This window comes from Mustela erminea, chromosome 4 (assembly GCF_009829155.1).
Source record: "Mustela erminea isolate mMusErm1 chromosome 4, mMusErm1.Pri, whole genome shotgun sequence".
NCBI lineage: Eukaryota > Metazoa > Chordata > Mammalia > Carnivora > Mustelidae > Mustela > Mustela erminea.
Window position 1 is genome coordinate 18,031,271 of NC_045617.1, and position 18,026 is coordinate 18,049,296.

At 33.5% G+C, this 18,026-nt stretch overlaps 1 long non-coding RNA gene across 1 annotated transcript; it reads left to right on the top strand.

Annotated features, from left to right (window-relative positions):
• Positions 1 to 338: 338 nt before the first annotated feature.
• Positions 339 to 3,532, top strand: LOC116587714. Its single transcript, XR_004284600.1, has 3 exons — positions 339 to 452; positions 2,850 to 3,061; positions 3,374 to 3,532. It is a non-coding gene; the product is annotated as an uncharacterized LOC116587714 (long non-coding RNA).
• Positions 3,533 to 18,026: the final 14,494 nt, after the last annotated feature.

Consider the following 18,026-nt stretch of genomic DNA (forward strand, 5'->3'; position numbering starts at 1 on the left):
TTCTCTTTCCTCAGTTAAATAAAAGGCATGTTTATAAGCTAAAATAGAAAATGGGGAGGAGGTACTGGAAGCTATCTAACACAAAATTGAATATATTAAGGAAATATGTGATGCTGTTAAATAGCTCTAACTATCCAAGGTGAGAGTACTGGCAATTAATTTAAAGTGAGACTAGTCAGCAAGATTATACAATTTATCCTGCTATACTCAACTCCATCGATATAAGTTTACAATAGGTACAAGTTCAAATTATCTGGAATTCATTTCTTTCTTTCTTTCTTTCTTTCTTTCTTTCTGCCAACTAAATAAAACAAAGTGAGAAATTAAAAGAAGTTGAGATTTGCAGAGTGATTATAATGATAACACATGGAATTTAAGCTGAATATGAAGGAAAATCAAGACATATCATGTGAAGAGGAAGAGATTGTAAAAAGTAGCAGGAAAAATAAATTGTAAGTTTATCCAGGGGAAAAGGATTGTTCGTGTCAGGATAGTAAAGGGGAAAACTAGAGAGTAAATAAAAGTCAGAGACAGAAATTCTTAAAATTAAGATTATAAAAGATTGAGTTATTGATAATCTCAAGATTTAATAAGTGAATGGCTAAGTTACAGTGATACCTAAAGTCTCAGGAGTAGAAAAGGTCAAGGATTTGAACAATCTTGGCCAGTTATATAGATATTAAAATCATAAGATACAAATAGAGTATCAAAGAGACTAGAAATAAACCTAAGAATAAAATATTCAAAAGTTGATCTAGGTTTAATACACATAAGATTTCTATAGTTGTACAGTCTGAAGACAGGACACTTGAAACTAGGAATGTGAGGAAAGACACAGAAAGTTCTGGAAGAGGAAATGTAAATTCAGGAACATACCTCAGGATAACCAGAACAAAAGATTTCAAGGATATGGGAAAGAAGCCCTGACTTGGCAGAGATGCCAGGGAAGCAGTATCCTCCGGGATTCTGGGGTGGATGGGAAAGCTAGAAGATGACGCTAAACTTTAGAGAAGTTGAGGATACTGGGAAAGTGAGATGGGGAAGTGCCCCAGCCTGAAAGTGGATAGTTAATAAGTGGTATTTCCATAGATGTTTTTCTATCTGTTCCCTAATACACTTTTTATCTCCTATCTCTTAAAAAAAATTCTCCAGTTAACATTTGTAATCAGGTCTCTATACGAATCTCACCAGCCTAAATAGGACCAATTCTTACCAACCATGAACACAGTCTCCATCCATTTTACTCTTTTGTTGTGAAATCTTTCAGTTTCTAGCAAACTACATAGTTGGCTTATGTTATGTCTAATTATCAGCCTCCCTCTTGTTTCTCCTGCTAGACTGAAAGCTCCATGAAGATATGCATCCTTATATCCTTCACCCATACACCCAGAATGGTGCCATGCTTCTAGTCATGTTCAATAAATACATAGTTTATTATAGCTTGTCCAGCTAAGTATTTTCTTTCAACTTCTTAAATATAGAGATAATCTCTTACCTTAATATTTTTCCTTCTCCTCACACTCAACAGACCCTATCCTCTAACATGCGCTCTTTAAATCTGTTTATGAAAGTCTTAGTGTTGTCTGATAGTAGCCAAGTGGGACATGATGATGAGGATCTGATGTGAAAACAGTTTCATTTCAGGGCACTGGAAGAGGATGGATGTTGGCAAACATCCCCACACCAATTACTTATTTTTCCTTTCCCATAATCTCCATGGTTTTTGTTTTACTTTATTTTCTGCTATTATGTTAATTCTTTTCCTTAACTACAAAAAAAAGGTATTAGAAGGAATTTCCTGACAACCAAGAATTTTACGTATCAGGATGAGAAGTAGAACAAATTGTAGGACAAATCATTGAACTATCTGCCAAATTTTTCAGTGACTCTCTACTGTCATACTAAGTCTTATACACCCAAACTATACTGTATATTGATTTTTTCAACTAACATTTAACAAATTTTTTATCTTTATAGTCTACTCTCATCTTAAATATTATAGACACACAGCAGTTTAAAGTACAGGGACCTAGTCCTTTATATTTTCTGTATTAATGCATTTAACACACTTGCCTCAAGATTTGATATAAAAAACCTTCAGGAAGACTAGGTTGGAAGATAGCAATGCTGAGTTTCTAGAGGCATACATGTGACTGAGGTAAGTCATGAGATTTTGTCTGCAAATCTTCACACAAATGCTTGCTTGCAGAAAGTTGAAGGCTAAAGATATTTAAGTTAACCTAAATACAAATAGTTATGTAATGGACTATTTAAAAATACTAGGGATTATATATAAAGTTTATATGTTGTAGAAAAAAAAAAGATTTAGGATAAAATTTTAAAGAGTCATTCCTTTCATTGATGCTTTAACATTGGTCATTGTAAAAATCTATAAATAATACATGTGGTATGAGATCTCAATAGCCAAAAAGTTAGTACTGTAGTACAATTTTTTGCTTTCTATATTCCCTTTTGAATAAAGTCACCAAAATTTGTGATAGTGACCATGTAGAATAATTTACATTTTTCATCTTCTGGAGTATTTGGACTCTCAACTCTGACAAAACATAGGAAATAAAAATTTAATTTAGAATATGAAGAAAATCAAGAATTGCTGAGGCCCACAAATGATCAAGCTGCACCTACCAAGAATTTACTAAAAATATGGAAATGTTATATGCTAGGAGAGTTTCCTCCTGAGCTGGGTTAATGGGTTCAGTCAGATAAGCCGGTGGCCTAAGTAGGTTCTTCGCTACTTAGCTTTTTCCTTCAAGGACCCCTCCAGGTGTGTCTGCTGTGACAGCAGATTTAGGACTTTAACAACACAGTGGCTTTTGATCTCATTTCAGCTGCTGTGATTAAACAGACACACATCACTTGCTGTGCCACGGTGAAAGAAGCTTGTGGTTCACCTTTGCTGAATTAGTACCCACTGAGCACTGCAAATATTTAAAATGTCAATCCATTTGATAATGTCAGGGAGGCCTGCAAATACCACAAAATGGCACCAAGGAAGCATTCAACACAGACAAAAGAGCATTTAACGTCTCTCTCCTTCAAGGTAAAAGGAGAGTTAAATGGAAACAGTAAACCTCTGATGAAGTTACTAAGGTCATCAAATTTAACAACCCTGAGTGGGACATGGGCTAATAACTCACTGTTTCAATATGTTCTCTCACAAAAAGGGTTCTATTACTGATCCTCAAACCAGCGCAGTTGTAGAAGAATTAATTTATATGGACACAAGATTAGGGAGTTCTTACCACAAAATCCATCTGATGTCATTCATAGGCAATCTGCAAGTACTTGCCCCAAGAGCCCAGCTCCATTTGGAGACTTTGCATTTCAAGTGACATCTTTATTTCATTTTCAGCTGCTTAATTCCAAAAGGCAACAGAGGAGGACACCATACTAGTGTGAAGTTCGGAAATGTCAGCAAAACCACAGACTACCCAGAAATCTCATGATCTTCGCATAACCTGCTGGTACTTGATGCAAACCCACAATGCAACTATGCTTTTGGAGTATTTTTGTTTTGTTTCGATTACAACAATTTATACACAATACATAAATTTTTTAAAAAGGTTTTCTTGCTTATCTATGTATTGATTCGAATAGAAGGTTGAACTATTCTACAAAAAAACCAGGTCGTTCCACAATCAGAGAATGTTAGGAAGTGTTTAATGTCACAGGCCAGCTCTGATCCACAGGGTCATTTAGGGCTCAGGAAAGCAGCTCTGCCATGGTCACAGAGGACTTCCAAGGCCATTTGAGTGATTAATCATTCTCACTTGTGATAAAAAGGAAAGAGGTCTGATTGCCTCTTAATATGTAAGATGAAAAGTTGCACATATCCTCCTCTCTCACATTCTCTTGGTGGGAGCTTATTTATATGACCACACTTAGCTAGAACTCCAGGAAATACTGTCTAGCATCCATGAAGAATGCAAGGAAATGAATTTTTCCCCGTGGAATATTTGTTCATCTGTTTTTCAGAGTTATTCTATTTTTGTCATCATAAAAGGAAAAGGATAGGTCTTTGAATTGAGCCTGACAGAGATACAAAGAACATGTGAACAAAAAAATCAAGAATAATCAAATATTGAAATATAAAATTCCCATATAAAATATTAAAACAATATTGAGATTTTTTTGTCAACATCTAAGATCACAAGTCTCTTCTAATGAACACAGGGTTTTGTATTTGCTGTGGTTTCTTTTTTTTCTTTTTTGCTCTAAGAGGTAAATTTTGTTTTTGTCATTAGATACTTCTAATTGAACTAATTGTTCTAACAACTTCTATTTTCAAATATAAAAATGTTTAAAAGATGAAATCAAATTTATCTAAAAATACAGTAAATATTTATAATTACCCAAAGTTTAAAGATTATAGGGACACTCATACTTGAAAGTAAAAGATTGTGAACACCACTCTGCATCCCGTAGTTGCTTTACTTTTATTGTTTGAGTTTTAGCCCCACCCATCCTCAATACCATCTCAGTCTGCTATTTCTTTAAATTGTTGCAAAATAGATATTATAAACATTCACTCATAATAGAAAAAAACAATATTTAGGAAGGAATTTTATGCTTGATTGAAAATTCCTCAAGCCTAATTTCATTATATTAATTCTAGAACTAATTGTTCTATCTAACAGCTTCTATTTTCAATTGGTGTTCATGTGCTTCCAGTAATGATAGATGGTTATCATGTTTCTTTTAAACCATCTTTGAGTCTTGCTTTTAAAAATATAATTACTGTACTTGGAAAAGAACCATCTGATTTGATGAAATGTATCATGATTAAAATAGAAAGAGTGAAGACTTACAACACAGAAAACAAGCTCTGTCATATGTAGTCTGTGTAGAATGTGATTTCAAATTCAGTGCTGAGCTGATTGTTATGACTCTACCTACATGAATCAATCCCTCTAACTCATTAGTCCTTTTCATTGTCTTTCTTAGAAGTCCCCCCACTTTGTCATCACGTACAACTTTTCTAACATGTTATACCTAAATGATACTATTGTTTTAGATTCACAATTGGACAAAATCCAATTGTGATACACTTATTACACTTCCAGAATTGGTTATTGTTCTTAATTTTAACTTGAATTTCTGTCAGGTTAAGAGTTATAATAGATTCTTTCTCAGTATCAGAATTTCTATTCTCTGACATTTAATATCCAACATTCATTCATTTATTTCATCATCCAAGAAAATTTCTTGAGTGCCTACTAAGTGCTAGGTACTATACCAAATACTGGGGCTTTTATGATGAGTACAAAGAGACACAGAACCTGCTCTCATGGAGTATATTGTCTAGTAGAATAGACAGACATGAATGTAAAAATCAAATAGTTATTTTTGAAACTTTAGATGTAACAAACAAGTTACTAAGTATTTTACAAAACTTGCAATGAAGAAAAATTGACCTAATCAATAAAGATAGGGAAGCCTTCCTCAAAGATGATCTGGCTGAACTTTGATCCAGGGAAGTATTGGAAATAACCAGGTAAAAACCAGGGGTTAAAAGAAGTACCAGATGTCACAGTTTACATCATAGTGGAGTATAGGCACATCCTGAAAATTAGATATAAGTCCGTCTCATGAAAAGCAAGTTGCAAAGTAAGACTAAAGATAGAGGAAGTGGCTTACGAAGTTAAACTGTATCAAGGATTTGATTCCTTATTATTTCTTAGATTTCTTTTAGGCATATGAGTGATAGGACTAGCCTTGTGTTTTGGAAACACAACTCTAGAGATGCCAGTGAGGGTGACATGAGACAATCCAGTGAGTGATATTAGGGGATATTGTTGTCCTTTATAAGAGAAATTATTGTAGTTTGGACCACAGTTATGGAAAGGGAGAAACAGAGAGGTAGGTTCACTCAAGAACTACTTAGAAGGTTAAAAAAATAGGATTTTGTAAAATATACATAGATGAAAAAGGAGAGAGAGGTAATGAGAAAGACCCTGGATGGGGGATGGTTCCCAGAACCAAAGGGGAAATGTCATAAAATTCAATTTGAAAAGTTTTGATTTAGATTATTCTGGAAATATGTAGCAGAACTGTCATATAGACAATTGCATGCATGGGTCTGATACTCAGAAAAGAGTTTGTATAAAAAAAAATTGTTAAGTCTTTCTTCATGAAGGTGAAAATTTAAGCCATTGGTAAAAAGAGAGGAAATAGGGGGAAAAAAAGACTTGAAGAACTTCCGCTTTAACAACTTGGTAAAAGATGAGACTATAGAAGAGAGGAAGAAGGTATGCAAGGGTAAACTTAAGAAATAGAAGAAATGTTAAGATAATGTTGATATCATGTAAACTAAAGTAATAGAGTGTTTACAGATAAAGGCCAAGGCCAACAATATCGAATGGTTGGAAAGTAAGCATACACTTTGATAATGAAAAATGTTCATTAGACCAAATAATATTGTAGTTACAGGTTACTATAAGCTGAAATGAGAAACGTAAATCAAACCAGAAGGGTTGAGGGTTCAGCAATAGGTGACAAAATGGAGATAGTAAATATAGATCTCTTACAAAGAGTCGACTTTGAAGACGTAGAGTGAGATGAAGCAGCAAGTGGAAGGACTATCATATTAATTATTTTTACTAATCCTTTGATATCTTTACAATGCTTGAATGAGAATACTTGATTATATTAAAAAATTATTAAAAGAAACAAGGTAAGGGGCGCCTGGGTGGCTCAGTGGGTTAAGCCTCTGCCTTCAGCTCAGGTCATAATCTCAGGGTCCTGGGATCGAGCCCCGCATGGGGCTCTCTGGTCAGCAGAGACCCTGCTTCCCTCTCTCTTTCTGCCTGCCTCTCTGCCTACTTATGATCTCTGCCTGTCAAATAAATAAATAAAATCTTAAAAAAAAAAAAAAGAAACAAGTTAAAAACAGGAGCAATAGAGAAGGGATAAACAGTAGTGGAGAGAGGTATGAGGTCTTGGGCTGCAAAACTCCAGTGAAAAAAGATGTCTCTCTTATCAGCAGAGAGGAAAATAGTGGGTAAAATTAATAAAGCAGACCTGCATGTTTAATAGAGGTAATATTAAGCATTTGGTGTTTTGATGGCTTTCAGCTTATCTGTAAAATAGGGGCTTCTCTGTCAGAAATTTAAGGGGAGTGGAAGATTTGAAAAAGTTCTTGCAAAAACAAAGAGTGCACATTAAGGGAAAGCAATTGTTCATATATCTCTTCCTAGGAGACATCTCCCTTTTTAAATTCTAACTTTGTTAGAGTTACTATATTAATAGAAAAATTAATAAATATATGAGTATTTCTCTTCAATATTCATTTATATATAGATGATACTAAAGTCTATAGAAAAAAATAATAAGTTGTCAAGGACTCTTTTAAGTTCCTAATAAAATCTGAAATTTGAAATGAAAACTTTGTCTTTTGTCAAACATTTTTTTTTTCATTTGACTAACATATTATTTCAACTATCTTTGATATGTTTGGTACAATAAAATACTTTTCCAAGACCTTCTTGAGTTAATTGCTAAAAACATGTTTTTTGTCTTTTTTTTTTATAAAACATGTTTTTTAAAAAGATACTGTAGTTTGTAAGTGGTAAAACTATATATACTACATCAGTGTTCTAAATCATTTACTTGGATGACATATCTTCAAAATATTTTGAAGTGATTTTCACATTCTAAAAGAAGAAAAGTTTTTTAAAAACCTTTGACAAAAGTATACTTTTCTATTGCAACTGATTCAAATCTTCAAGAAAATTGGATGTAAAAATAAAACTCAAAATCTGTTAGGTTTAATTGACATTGTTCATGTTAGTGTTATCATACAAAGGTGAAGTACACCAGGTATAATTAACAGGAGGATCAGATAGTGTGTCTAACTTTTACACTCAGAATTTAATAGAAATTCCCACTTTTTTCCCAAAAATATGAGTTACCATGTTCACAATATTTCTCTCTCTCTCTTTAATTTTATTATCATTCAACTTCTATAGAACAAGTAAATATCAAATGATGATAACAGTGGTTTCATACTGGCTTCAAGAGGATATACTAGAGATGTATTATAGATGTATTATATGAAATATGCAGAATAGATAAACTCATAGATATAAATCCATAAAACCCTCATGATTTGGATTAATACCCTCATATATAAAAGAGACACCAGAGAACTAGCTCACCCCTTCCACCATGTGAGGATTCAGTGAGAAGACTGCCATCTATGAATTAGAAGGCAAACACACACACAAAATGACACCACATTCTCATCTTATTCAAACTGAAATGCTTTTGAAACACCACCAAATTCTGAGTAGATAAATCGATACATTCATTTCTGTAAAAGTAAAAGATTCCTACATTTTAAAAGATGTATTATAGAGTTACAGTTTTGATGGTGATTCTCAAGCTTCTTTGTAATGTCTGGCACAATTGAGACTCACAATTTAATCAGTAATCATTGCTATCTAGGGCAGTAGTTCTTGAAAAGGAATATAGGCTAGTGAAAGGAAATAGAATTTGGTGTAAGAATAGAAAGGTATAGATGGTCAGTAAAGACAAGATAGGAATTTTTTTAAATGCTTAAGTACTTATCAGAGTAAGTTCTCAAAAGGGAAGAGCCCTGAAACCACCATTGAAAATCATTAGTTTACTATGCTTGGCTCTGGGGTAGAAGTCTGGCTCATTTACTGGCACATGTTTCTACTAGTGAATTCAGGAAAGAAAGAGACAGAAACAGACACCCAGGAATCAGTCTCCTCAGTTAGACTTGAACTGTTAGTGGATCAACACTGTTATTTCCATATTTTAAAATGTAGCAAAAGCCCAAATGCCCATCCCCAGATGAACAAATAAATAACCTGTAGAGTATAAATAGATAAATACCTATGCTTATTATATATTTATATATATCTATACACATTTATATAAAATGAAATATTGTAGTATATATATAATTACATAAATTATATATATATATATAAGGTTATATAATGTATATAATGAATTATTTTTCACCCATAGAGAAGCAATAAAGTACTGATATGTGCTATAATGTAGGTGAAAATTAGAAACATTATGCTATGTAAAAGTCAGGCAAAGTATTGCATGACTACATTTATATGAAATATGCAGAATAGATAAACTCATAGATATAAATCCATAAAACCCTCATGATTTGGATTAGTACCCTCATATATAAAAGAGACACCAGAGAACTAGCTCACTCCTTCCACCATGTGAGGATTCAGTGAGAAGATTGCCATCTATGAATTAGAAGGCAAACATGCCAGCACCTTGATCTTGGACTCAGCTTCTAGAATTGGGAAAAATAAATTTCTGTTGTTTTTAAGCTACCTAGGCTCTGTTATTTTGTTATAACAGGCCAAAGAGACTAAGTGAATTTCACCTCACCATATTAATTTAAAAATTTTAATGTGTCATACTTTGTATGTGTGTTTGTATGTGTCATAAAAAATTTTAACATGTCATAAATGAGATTTCATTAACATTAATAAATAATATAAATATAAAGTCCATATTTTTTACATCATAATATTAACTCTCATTTATTGAGCAGCTATGTTTTTCATGAAATTCACTGAAGGATCTTTTGAAGTATGTATTATTCTGCTTTCTCAAATTGAGAAAGCAAAAGTCACAAAGTTTGAATTATTTGCTGAAAGTCAGTGAATGACAAAGGTTAGCTTTCTGTCTTGAACTACAAAATTTGTACTCTTTTCATTATACTTCTCTGTCCCTTATGAATGCTTGAATTCCGTTATGCTCCTTTTCAGCTGGATTCTATTATGTTAGGATCTATAATGAGTACTAGATGGTCTCTACTTCCTAAGAAGAAAAGTCAGCACAAGTCAGAAAAGTCAAGGAAATATATTTGGGGAACGATGGGAGAACAAGGAAGGAATAAAAACAAATGCATAAGTATACCTGGGGAAAATATTTGCAATTCCAATTCTTATTCCAGCCTTGGAAATGTAAAAATATTAAAAATGTGTGAAAAGCTAAGAGAGGAGAAAAGAACCTATGTGTCATTTAAAAGAATAGGTTATGGAAATAGCTAATATATTGTAAGAATTACATGGAAATGACTAAGCCATTCATTTTTTTCTTTAGACCCATGAACATGAGAACATAGACATAGATTGTAGGGCCTCTCCTTCAATGTAGAGGATTCATTGCTGTAAGAAGAACATAAGGATTACGTTGGATGGGATTGGACACATGAAAAAGGTATAAGTGGAACCCGGCGGAATATCATTGTGTTGAGGAATTATAAAATAGAAGGCAGAAATAAAACAACAATGCTTTTTACAAAATTGTGATTTTTAAAAGGAATAAGAGCAAAAATTAACAATAGTGAAATTTACACATACATAATTATATACACACACAATCACAAATGTATGCACACCTATATACATATATACATACATATGTGCTTATGAACACTGAATTTATTTTAATATGCACTTTATTTTTACTTCTCCCATTATTTTCATGTAGCATTTATCATTCTTTTTTTACAAAGGAAATATAAGAACCAGTTAATTCTAGTTCCTTTCAAATTCATCTACTTAACATCTTGGAAAAATTACATATTCTGAAAATTCATGAAAACAACATCAAAATTTTAAAAATCAATTGAATTTAATTCTTCCTTTTTCTTTTCAAAAGTTAAACTTCTGATTTATTGTCTTACTGTTGTCATTATGTTTCTCTCTCTCTCTAACAAACTCTGTCCATGCTCGCACAATGCCTTTGAGCAAGCCATGGAACTCAGAAAAAAAACATTTCATAGCATTTCATAACTATGCATCATTATATATCTTGTCTCTTGCCATGTAAGTTTCTATTAATCATATGGCTGTCATTGTTATTACATTACTACATTTATATGCACAGATAGTTTAAAAATTTTAAGATATTTTTCTATGCCACTTCTAGGATAATTAGATGCCTTTAGTTGTATCATTTACAAATAGGAGAAGTAAGATTAGAAAATGACACTGGCAGTTAAAAAAAAAAAAAATTCCAGATTTGCAAAGTGTCAACAGTCGCATTTTCTCTCAGATGCTTCTGGTTTGGAAATGTAAAATCCACATATTTTTATTTTTCTTTATGTATCAAAATGAGGAGCTAATATTTATTTTGCTTTGGCAGGCTCAAGTTTTAAAGACAGTGGTGAGCTTACCATGAATGCCACATATTTTCTAAGAAGACATTATAATTTATCTTATATCATTTTCTCAGTTGATGGTTTCTCACCTGGAAAGGATAAAGGAAAGTACTGAATACGAAAATAATTCTTTAATATCATGGAGTTTTCTTTTAGATTGCTCTAATTTGTCCTTGGATTATGTTATTAGGCAAGTGTTTAAAATAGTGTTATTTCTTTTTTGCAATTTAATTCAAATCTCTATTCTCCATCCTCTATGGAGAAACCACTGCACTTATGATTAATGCCCATGTTCCTCAGGCATTCATTATTGTAGAGCTTGTTTGATTGATCTTCTTAAATACTCCCTTCAAATATTTCCAATATTTCTAAATGTTGTACTACAAATAGAAATTACTTAGGCAATGGAAGTGTAACTCTCGGGTTAATCCATGTGTTTGTTATTCCAGAAACACACAGAACAAATTTAATGAAGAGTCATTTATGTGACCTGACATAGTGGATACTAGAAATATGTGAGATCCTGATCCAAAGATCTGATTGGCCTGTATTTCTTTTTGAAATGATAGAAAAGGAAGGAAATATGTTTGAGGGGAAAAAAAAAAAAAAACTTAACACAATTGAACTTTGAAGAAAAGTGCATATAATGAATGAGAAAGCATCTGAGTATCAGAAAACAAAACAAAGCAATTAAATTCTATAATTATTTTGCTCTATTGCACACTCTCATTTTCTCATGTGCTATTGGAGTATTGAGTCTAACTGACCTGAGTTTCAATCTTTTTTTTTTTAATAATTAAAGGATTTTATTTATTCATTTGACAGAGAAAGAGAAAGAGAGATCACAAGTAGACAGAGAGACAGGCAGAGAGAGAGGGGGAAACAGGCTCCCCGGTGAGCAGAGAGCCTGATGCGGGCCTCAACCCCAGGACCCTGAGACCATGACCTGAGGCAAAGGCAGAGGCTTAAGCCACTGAGCCACCCAGGTGTCCCTGAGTTTTAATCCTGGTGATGTTTCCAGAATGCTATGTGAACTCAAGCAAATCATTTAGTGAAATCTTCTTTAGAATGGGAATAATTCATAATTTGTAGGGTTATTATAAGAATTAAATCAGATGTGTTTCTAAAGTGTTCAGTAGATTCCCTGGGTCATATAAAGAAAGTAACAAGTGGTAGATGTCATCACTGACAACTGTTCCCTTTTCTACAAAGCAAACTTTCCCATCACTAATGCCTATGCAACCCCTCTTCCATTCTTTAAAAACCAAATTCAACCAATGAAAATTATTTCTTGAGACCTACCTACTCTGATCCTCACCTACAACACTTATTATAGGTCATAATACTTATTTATCATACCAACATCCATATATTGGTTTTCATATATTCTTTTAAATGATATGAATATATAATTTTTTATTCATAGGTACTCCTTTTCTGATAATCACTTGCTAGCTACAATGTGTCCAAAAATTAAATTGGTCAAGTAGTTTAAGTTCTAATATTTTGAATATTGTTTTCCAGTTGTTGGAAACATAGTGATTTTACTTGTCAAGAAGCATATGGAACCAGAATCCCTTTCTTATGTTGCTGGAAGTATGCTGATTTCTGTTATGTATAGAGAAATGCATTTGGAAAGGAACATATTAAGCACATGTGTCTAAAATGACTGTGTAGTTTTTTTTTAACCATCTACATTTACCCTTATTGATAATTGATGCTTATTGATCTTAGCATGTGACCACACTGTATGATTTAAAATGATGACATTATCAATGAGCATAAAACAAAGAGCAAAAAAGTAATGGTAAAAATAATCAAAGCCAACATTGACTAAAGAACTATATATATGTTAATATTAAAAAATGACAAAAAAGTGCCTTAAAATTATACCAATAGAATATTTCTGTTTTGGAAATTGGTGAGAGGCCGCTATGGCACCAATAGTAGGACAGAACTGGATACAGATGAATACTTGTAATAAACTTCATTCCTATAACAAACAGACCTAATATGTAGTGGGATCATACGTCTTGGGATTTTCCCAGGACAACTCTAGTTTATGCCCATTTTTCAAGCTCAATTATTGATAAATAGCACTCACTTTCATTGTTAAAATGGCACCAATTCAAGGTAAATTTTGTATACATTACTAAACAAAAGAGTTCTCTAATTCATTAAAAAATATTGCCCTACTGGTTCAGAGTTCACATACATTAGTACAGAAGTATGTATTCATTTGGATTATATCACTCAACAAATTTCTCTACTTGTGTTGGAATGTTTGTGTATATGTATATTTTTAAATTTCTAATGGTATCAAACTTGGCTTATTCCATCTGGCATTTTCACTTACAATTACATCATAATGCTTCCTCATTTAAATACATAAAAGACCAAATTCATTCATCTTAATAATTCATATACAGTTGACTCTTGAACAAGCATTTGAACTATTCAGGGCCGCTTATATAGGATTTTTTTTTTCAATAGATATAGTACAATACTATAAATGTATTTTTCATCCTATGGTTTTCTTTCTATTTTAATATGTTCTCTTTTTTTAAAAGATTTTATTTATTAATTTGACAAAGAGAGACACAGTGAGAAAGGGAACACAAGCAGAGGGAGTGGGAGAGGGAGAAGCAGGCTTCCCACTGAGCAGAAAGCCCCGATGCAAGCAGGGCTTGATCCCAGGACCCTGGCATCATGACCTGAGCCAAAGGCAGGCGCTTAATGACTGAGCCACCCAGGCACCCCCATCCTATGATTTTCCTAATAAAATTTTATGTTCTTTAGCCTACTATATTGTAAGAATACAACATATAATACAGGTAACATAAAAAATATGTGTTATTCAGCTATTTATGTTGTCAGTAAGATTTCCAGACAACAGTAGACTATTAGTTGTTATGTTTTAGGGGAGTTAAATTATACACAATTTTTTTTTACTTCTTGGGAGGTCAGTAAACATAATGCCCATGTTGTTAAAGGGTCAACTGTATACCACAATTTCTTTACTCATGATCATTTGATAGACATACATATTTCCATTTGGGACAGGCGGGTCACTGTTTTCTGTGATAAGTATCCTTTTCTCTATGCCCAGGAATCAAACCTGAACATGGAAATTATCTTTATCTGAGAAGATTGAAAACAAAATTCAGGATAGTGGAAGCATTTGGAATCTGTTAAGACAGAACACTAGAGGGGCACCTGAGTGGCTCAGTGGGTTAAGCCTCTGCCTTCAGCTCAGGTGATGATCTCAGGGTCCTGAGATCAAGCCCCACATCAGGCTCTCTGCTCAGCAGGGAGCCTGCTTCCTCCTCTCTCTCTCTCTGCCTGCCTCTCTGCCTACTTGTGATCTTTGTCTGTCAAATAAATAAATAAAATCTTAAAAATAAAAAAAGATCCCTAGAGAGGAGGGAGTTAAATTAGAGGGTAGATTTTCCCATAAACCCTTTACTAGGGGCTCTCTTGTACATTTGCAGATCGAGTAGAGTTGTTGCTATGTGTTGGGAAAATAAAATAAAAAAAGAGGGAGATTGTACAGGTTGGGCGGTGCTAAAGAACATTGGTTAACTGCCCCTGCCAGAATGTAGTGATCTTGTTAAAACTTCCCAAACACACTGAGCACTGAGCTGAAATACCAGAAGTAGCATGCTTTAAATTTAAGAAATGTGCCATAGGGTTGCTGGGGGGAGGGGGTTTGGGAGAAGGGGGTGGGATTATGGACACTGGGGAGGGTATGTGCTTTGGTGAGTGCTGTGAAGTGTGTAAACCTGGTGATTCACAGACCTGTACCCCTGGGGATAAAAACATATGTTTATAAAAAATAAAAAATTAAAAAAAAAAAAGAAATGTGCCATAGAACTAGGTACTCAGCAGGTAGATCTGCGTGAATAAAGCATAAGAAAGCTTTCATAATATCCACAAGGGACAGAAAATATCTGTATTGAGTGATAATAAGAAGGGCTATAAGAACATCTTGATCCTGGTACATATATGCACTAATACAACATATAAACAAGCTTGCAGGAGATCAGAATGATTTGCCATTTAGTGAGCTACCTACTTAAATAAAAGTCAACATCACTCAGAGGAAAACAAAAGATAGAAAATGTCTATATCTTATCAACAATGTAAAGTATACAGTCAAACATTACTAGTAAGGAACAACTCAGGTAATTTTTATCTATGATTAAAAGTTAATTAATTAATTTAAATTTAAAAAGCCATAAAGAAGACACAGTCCTAAGATGACTCAGATCCCCAGCTGTTTGATTAGGTAAGCAAATATTTTAAAGTATATATAAATACACTGAAAAATAAGCCAAAATACTGTCCCATGGCCAGATCTCACATACAGGAGTCTTGGAAGTCATCACTTTAAACCGCATAAGAATGAAAATTCAACAAATAGAAAATCAGCACTTTTTTTTTTTTTAAGATTTTATTTATTTGAGAGAGAGGGAGAGACAAACATAGCGAGAGAGCCCAAGCAGGGAGGAGAGGGAGAAGCAGGCTTCCTACTGGGCAGGGAGCCTGACATGGGACTTGATCCCAGGACGCTGGGATCATGACCTGAGCCAAGGCAGATGCTTAACCAACTGAGCCACCCAGGCACTCCAAAAATTAGTATATTTTATGGGACATATCAGAGATTTGAAGCCACACGACAAACCACTTGAAACCTGGAGAAAGAGACAAATACAAAGAATCACTGCTGAGATAAGCTTACCTGGAGAAAGTGCTGGACTCATAAACTAGTAGCAACTCTTAAATGGTAACACTGATGAGGGACACCTGGGTGGTTCAGTTGGTTAAATGTGCCATGCTTGGTTTTGGCTCAGGTCATGATCTCCTGGATCTTGAGATGGAGCACTGTGGGAGTCTGCTTGAGATTCTCTCCCTCTGCTCCTCCCCCCACTTTTGTGCGCGCTCTCTCTTTCTCTAATAAATCTTTTTTTTTTTTTAAATGGTAACTTTGATGAATTGCTAGAGGCTGAGTGTTGACTAACATAAGACATGATAACATAATAACATAATAACAATAACATAATAATAACATAACAATAACATAAATGCCTGGGGTCTCCAGCCTTGCAGGTACCCTGCACTCTCATGGGTCTTAATTTCAGGAATACCACCAGAGCCCATGCTGAAAGGCCAATAAAAACCCTCATGTTTGGGGCAGGGAGGGAAAATTAGTCATTTTGAAATATTCCCAGTGTGTTCTCCATAAGCCTCTAGCAAGGTCGAAAAAGAGAAAGAGAGAAAGAAAGAATATAAAAATTACTAATATCAGAAGTGAAAGAAGAGTCATTACTATGATCTCATGGAGATTAAAAGGATAATAAAGGGATATTATAACTATCTATGACAACAAATTTGATAACCTGGATAGAATGCACCAATTCTTTGACTTACACAAACTATCAAAATTTACCTAATCTGGTTAAGTCTATGTTTATTTAAAAATTAAACCAAAAATTTATAATCTTCAAAAGCAAAGTAAAACTTCAGACCCAGATGGTTTCAATGATGAATTCTACCTAGAATTTAAAAAGGATATACCAATTCTCTACATTCTAAGTAAATAAAGCCAGAGGAACACTGTAATTCATTCCACAAGGCCAATGTAATGTACACTAATGTACACTAATGTAAAAACTCCATAGACATTACAAGGAAAGAAAACTACAGGCCTATAGATCTCATAAATATAGGTGCAAATATTTACCAAAAAAATGGCAAATTTATCCAATAATGAATAAAAAGTGGGATTAGCTCCATGTCTATAAATTTATTAAGTCTGATTTAAAAACCATTAATTCAATTCATCATATCAACAAACTAAAGAAAAAAAACCATACCCTCATACCAATAGAAGCAGAAAAAGCAGTTGGCAATATCCAAAGCAATATAGACACAAAGAGGAAATAAAGATCATACCTTCATCCGTCTAAGATAGAGAACAAAATAAGACTGACTTTATTTGCAGATGACATGATTACCAGTGTAGAAAATCTCAAAGAATTGACTAAATAAACAAAGAAAAACCCTTCTGGAACTAGGAAGCAATTGCAGCAAGGTCACACAATATATAGAAAATATACAGAAGTACAAAAGTTAGTTGCTTTCCTGTATATCAGAAATAGGCTATCGAAATTTGGAAAACAAAAAGAAAACAAAAAACAAAAACACAACATCTTAAATAGCACTAAAAAGGGACGCCCGGATGGCTCAGTGGATTAAGCCTCTGCCTTTGGTGCAGGTCATGATCTCAGGCTCCTGGGATCCAGCCCCACATCGGGCTCTCTGCTCAGCAGCCTGCTTCCCCCGCTCTCTCAGGCTACCTCTCCACCTATTTGTGATCTCTCTCTGTGTCAAATAAATAAAATCTTTAAAACAATAAATAAAAATAAATAAATAACACTTAAAAGTGGAAATGTATTTAACCACACTTCTAACAACATATATACTTGCTCTGTATGTAGAAAACAGCAAAACTCTGATGCAAATAATCAAATAAGATTAAATATATGGAGAAAGAATCTATTTTTTGTAAGTTGGAAGACACAGAATTGTTTAAAGACCTCCCAACTTGATCTATAGAGTTAATGCAATATCAGTCAAAATCTAGCAAGTCATTTGTTACATCAACAAATATATTCTAAATTGTGTATGAAAAGACAAAATATCCATATAACCAACACAATGCTGGAGAACATCGTTTAAAAACTGACACTATCTGAATTCAAGACTTACTCTAAAGCTTTAGCAATCAAGACAACATGGTATTACCAAAAGAATAGACACATAAACCAATGGA